We start from the raw sequence: 6,054 nt of genomic DNA, 5'->3' as shown, positions 1-6,054 counted from the left end.
GCGAGACTACGAGCACCCTGCCCAGGAGGAAAGGGCACGAGATCGCGCGAGGGTTCGCGGAGAGGGCGGAAGTAGCCAGGAGCGGGCAGCCCCTGATCTCGCGATAGCAATGACGAGGGCGCGGGCGGAGCTGCCGGTCGGGACGCGCCGGGGGCGGGACCATGATTGGGCGTGGCCACCCTGAGGGCGAGGCCGTGCTGGGGGCGGGGCCATGGTGGGACGGAGCTGTTGGGGCGGGGCCATGCGGGGGGCGGGGCCGCACAGGGGCGGGGCCGCAGGCCCGCGCGGTGGCGCCGCCTGCTGGCGTGGCGCGGTCCCGGGCGGTGCCCCCGGGGCCGGGCCCGACCCTTCCCCGGGCGCGGCCCCGCAGCGCAGGGGCTCCGCAGCGCAGCGTGCGAGGATGGGGGGTGCAATGGGTCCTAAAGATCATACGCTGCCATTTTAAGCTCCATCCGACCTGACGTTGAACGCTTTCAGGGATGAGGCATACACAGCGTCCCTGGACAGCCTGTTCCAGTGCCTCACCACCCTCACAGTAAAGAATGTCTTCCTAATATCTCATCTAAATTTCCCCCTTTCAATTTGTACCCATTCCCCCTTCTCCCATCACCATAGCTCCTGCCCACCTTCCCTGTAGGGCCCTTTCAGGTACTGGAACGCGTTGCGAGCTCCCTCACAACCTTCTCTTTCCCAGGCTCCACGGCCGCGGCTTTCCCAGCCCGGCTCCACAGGGGAGCTGCTCCAGCCCCCGTGGCCCCTCAGCAGCTGCTCCAGCAGCTCCGGCGCTGTCCGCAACGGGCACTGAGGGCAGGGCAGCCGGGGCTGTGGGCAGCGGGCACTGAGGGCAGGGCAGCCGGGATGTGGGCAGCCGGCACTGAGGGCAGCGGGCACTGAGGGCAAGGCAGCCGGGGCTGTCCGCAGCGGGCACTGAGGGCATGGCAGCCGGGGCTCTGGGCAGCGGGCACTGAGGGCAGCGGGCACTGAGGGCAGCCGGCACTGAGGACACGGCAGCCGGGGCTCTGGGCAGCGGGCACTGAGGGCACGGCAGCCGGGCTGTGGGCAGTGGGCACTGAGGGCAGGGCAGCCGGGGCTGTGGGTAGCAGGCACTGAGGGCAGCGGGCACTGAGGGCAGGGCAGCCGGGGCTGTGGGCAGCGGGCACTGAGGGCAGGGCAGCCGGGCTGTGGGCAGCGGGCACTGAGGGCACGGCAGCCGGGCTGTGGGCAGCCGGCACTGAGGGCACGGCAGCCAGGCTGAGGGCAGCGCCCCGCAGAGCCCTGCAGGCCCAGCAGCAGCGCCCGGAACACGGCACAGCTCGGCACAGCTCATGGCGCTCTGGCCTCCCCCGCTCCGAAGGCAAAGGGTCATCCTTAAGGAAATAAACACGTGCTAGCACCCCTGTCCCTGGGCACACCATTAGAAGTCTCCATGAGCTGTGTCCTAGTGCAGGGCAGGAACATCCCCACAGCCCATGCTGAGGGCAGAAAGGCGTGTGCTCAGTCTTCTGCCCTACAGCTGGGCCTGACCCGGCTCTTGCTTTTAGGCTCTGATGCTAGATTCCTTCACAAGGATTTTTCCTTTGTGTATCTTTCTTCTTTTCTTTCTCTTAAATAAGAGGCTTTTTTCTTTGCTGGATGGTGGAATTTTATTTTCGTCTTCATCTTTAGTGCAGCAGTAACAGTACATGTGGCCACACTCCCAGTGGTGAACGAGTCAAGCAATAGTCATTTCTCCAGGCTGTAAGACATAGATAATACCTGGGGTTTTAATACCTGGGGTTTAGACACTAATGCAGCCAGAACTCATCACCAGGCTCAGGCAGAAAAGAAGATTACCAAAAAGATGTCTCCATCTCAGCCTCTAATCAATCCATTTTCCTTTATGCCTGCATCTCTTTTGACCTAAACTGCCATTGCCTTCCTGAATAGTGACAGAGGGACTCGACACACTGACTGCAATAGTTATGCTCAAAACTGCATGAGCAACCCTAATTCTGGCCACTTTTTCCCTGTTCCAGGTTGCAATGGTGCCTGACCGATCTCTGACAGACTGCAGGAAGAGGGAATGGGATGGATGGAAAGGTGGTGGAGAATGTGGCCGAGATGGGTCTAGAGGGGCTCCCCAGATTCTGCTGTGTAAAGCACGTTCAGGGTGCCCAAAGCTGTCTGGCTTTGAAGAGATCACTCATGTGTGACATATCAGGGGTGGGTTTTGCTCTTGCTGGATCAGTGCAGTCCTTTCCCATGACAGAAGCCAGCCCAGACCCTCGCCCCAGCACACAAGGCTGCCCCTCATGCTGGCCACGTGTGAGCTCCATGGGAACTGGGCAGGAGTGTCTGGGGCTGGGGCTGGCAGCTGTGGTGACAAGCAAATGAAGTGTTGGCAGACAAATGCTGGAGCTCTGTCTCTTGACAAATTCCAACAGGAAGCATCTCCAGGGATGTGCTGCACCATCACTCACCGGTTGTTTTCCTTTGCCTGAGACACCCCAGTCTCACAGGGCTCGGTCCTCAGGATGCCAGTGAATAAACAGCTGCTGGTTATCTCCCTTTGCTGGCTGAAGGCTGACTTCGGTGTGTCAGGTACATCCAGGGGAAGGAATTTTAGGGAGCATGGAGTATTTCTTGCTCACATGTGAAATCCTTTAACCCCAAATCTTTAGAGGTTTGTGCCCTTCATACCTACCAGACAGATTCTTGGAAAGCAAATTGCATATATATTTGGTTTTAACACAATGTTTAGCTTTTAATTTATACCGAAAATTTTCTTTTTGCTTATTACCACCTGAGCTACTGCACTGTTCTGCTTACTATTTTTTATGTGATTCTTCTAGAATTAAGTCCCTTAAGGAAATGTGTAACTGTCTAGGAAGAAAGATGGTTTTGCAGTTTCCAGAATGTATTTTCCATTTCCCAGCTGGCATCCAACATCCTGAAATAAGTCAAATTCAAGGGAGAGCTTATCCAGAAGAAAGCGGGGATGAGTATTGCTGGTTTGTAATTAGAGCTGACAGAAGCAGGCTAAGCAGAGTCTTAGTGAAGAAGAGAGTGTGAGTAGAGGGAATTACACTGTGCTACTTGTGCGAAAGGCAGTCACTCCATAGAGAGTATTTCAGTACTTCTGTTCACCATATTTTAGGCTTCAAACAGAGGAAGCAGTGTCGCTGTGGAAAAAGCTGAGCTAAATATTGCTCTCAGGTCTGTGTTCCACAGGCACACAGGAGAGACCACAGCAAGCCAGAGAGAACCCACTGCAGTGCGAGACACATTTCTAGTGGTGCCCTTCTTTTGTCTTCCTCCATTTTCCCTATAAAGACAGATGAAAGGCAATAGCAGTGACAACCAGACAGCACCCACAGCATCCATTCCTCTGCAGGTTGATTCAGGAATTTGAAGTACAGCCCTTTGAATAAAATCGCTTCTAATCCTGGCTTCCATATGACTGCTGTACTTGAAGCTCAGCTGCACTAAATCTTACACTGTTCTTGTGAGGCAGTGAGAGATCTTTAGAGGAAGGGAGTAAAACTGTTCATAACTACCTATCAATGGAAAAAATAACTCAGCAGCCTCGTTTTATTCCAACTGAATGAATGCATGAGGTTTAGAAAGAATATTTGGGAAATCTCTTTAGAATATTTACTTAAGAAATTTAGGTCAGTCCGATTGAGTCTAAAATCCACAGGTGAAGGTACAGAGCAGGTAAGACACGCAGTAATCTATGCAAAGTCAAAGTTGGGGCAGCTGATTAAAAAGATCACAAAGGTATTTTGACATTGCCACATTTCAGTAACAAACTGAAAAAAAGGGTTTGTAAAATTCAGATTGCACATTTTGTAAGAAGAAAATCAAATGGTCACATTCTCCTGTGTCTTCTGCCACAGCAGCAAAGCCACAGGAATTAGGTAAGCTGTAAACTGAGAACATGGCAGACAGGATACTTCAGTAAGAACATGACTGAATATTTAGGTTTGACACCAAGTGTTCTGAGATACAATCTTTGTTTCTGTAAATTAATTTTTTTGAATACAGTATCCTCAGTGCCACCATGTTATCTTCAAGAATATGAATGTAAGCTTTGCTTTTTTGTCCCTTCTGTCAAAATAAGTTCAGAGGAAAAAGCATTTCTTCTTGACACAAGGGTATGGCAACAAGTCTGTGCTGTCTGAGCCCATGTCATGAAAAACACTAAAAGTCAGGTTCCTTAATCATGCTAAAGTTCCACGAAGAAATAGCACTACCTAGATTTCTCATGCCTGGAATATTTGTTATCTCAGACTGGTGTTTACTAATTGATTCACTGCTGGCAATTCAAGTTGCTGTCATAAATTTTCATCTGAAATGCTGACACAAAAAAAAAAAAGAGCTGCCATTTAAACAGGAGTACACAACTCTATCACCCCTCTAAAAGTCCCTCCCTAGCATTCAGCAGACTCTTAGTAAATCAGATGATAATGCTGTCTCGTGAATATCTAGAGCTAGCACATGAACTGTTCTAAGGTTGGGTATATGAAGAGGTTCAGGTATCATGGAAGCTGCTTTTCAAAATTTATTACTTGAGCTCAGTACATTTTATTCTCCAGGTGGAGGAAAGGTGTTCAATATGATTTTGACATGTGAGAGAAGTGCTTGTGTACAGGATACTGCAGAAACTGTGTTTGGGAGAACAGCCTTGCTGTGAAGAGTTCATTAGTACCAAAAGTGAAATTCAGTAAACATGCTGACTTCCAATTGTATCATCTAATAGAGGAATAGGATGGTGAACCTTTGCTAATCTGAAACCAGGCACCTATTTTCAGTTTGCAGCACTGTTGGGCCTCTTGTATCATTAGGGAGCTTGAAAAATTGCCTTTTCTAGTTACTCAACAAAGTCTAAGTGAGTGCAAAGTCTTTTCCCAGAGATGTCAGGAAGGAGTCTTTTGTGCTGATGGCAGATCAATTGAACTCTGAGTTGTGAGCCTGAGGTCTTCATTGCAGGAAGTGCAACAAGCAACTGGGGAGCCTCAAGCTACGCTGCCCAGCTCTCAGAGCAGTCTGTGCAGTATCAGGCTTAACAGCCCTAGAGATCACATCTGGTTTGGTTCAGGCTGTGGTTGTTACTGACATGCTTGTTTTAAATGGATGGCATCTGTTGCCTTCTTTCCTCAACACTGCTGGAAAGGGAGATGGGAGGCACAGATCAGCTTTCTTACCTCAGGATTTTTTGCAAGCTCAGGCACTGCTGGGCTCTGGGAACAAATGTTTTCCTTCTCAGGAAGGCAGTGGTCACCTGCCATGTGCTCATACCTGCCCTGGGGAGCCAAATTTCTTTCTTTCCTCGCTCACTGCAGGAGAAAGCCTCATTAGGCAAGTACCACTAGGGGCTTTTCTCACACCTGCAGGGAAGAAGGTGACACGGATCGAGGGCGGGGGTCGAGGTTTGGAGTTTTGGTGTGGGGGTGGAATGCTGGGCACCACTGTTTGGTGCATCCCAGCTGCAGAGGGCCATGAAGTCCATCTCCTCAGGGAGGGATGGCAGCAGGGAACATGCTGCATACATCCACAAGAAAGAAATTTGGGAGATTTAGTGACAGTTGGCAAGAACAATCATTAAGCAACACCCTTGAGCACCAGGCACTGCAATTCCCTAGTGCATGAGGGAGGTATGGGTGGTGTTAAAACTCCTTTTAACTGCGGATTGCTATTAACTGCTTCCAACAGGATGACAGCTCATCCACACCTGACAGTCCTCAGTCATCCAAGGAAATCTCCACAGCGGGACAAGCCACTTTCCTGTGTTTGTTTTCTGGAGACCTGGGATGTGGCTTGCAGCAAGTTGTGCTTTGAGCTCAGTCATTGTGACCCAAAGGACAGAGAGGTGTTGGAGGTGTACTCAGGACCTCTTAATATAGTGAAGTGTTTGAGGCTTTTAGCAAGATAATCCCCATCTCCTGAAGCTAATGACCACTCAAAACCATACCCCTCCTTCCTACAAACTGCCAACAGTGTGAGCTAGGAATTGTATCTTCTGTCTGAGAAAATGGTCCTCAAGTTAGCCCTGGGTGAGAGTCCCACAGACCT

Source organism: Fringilla coelebs, assembly GCF_963513975.1.
Source record: "Fringilla coelebs genome assembly, chromosome: 12".
Classification (NCBI taxonomy): Eukaryota; Metazoa; Chordata; class Aves; order Passeriformes; family Fringillidae; genus Fringilla; species Fringilla coelebs.
Note: the sequence above shows the minus strand (reverse complement) of the source record.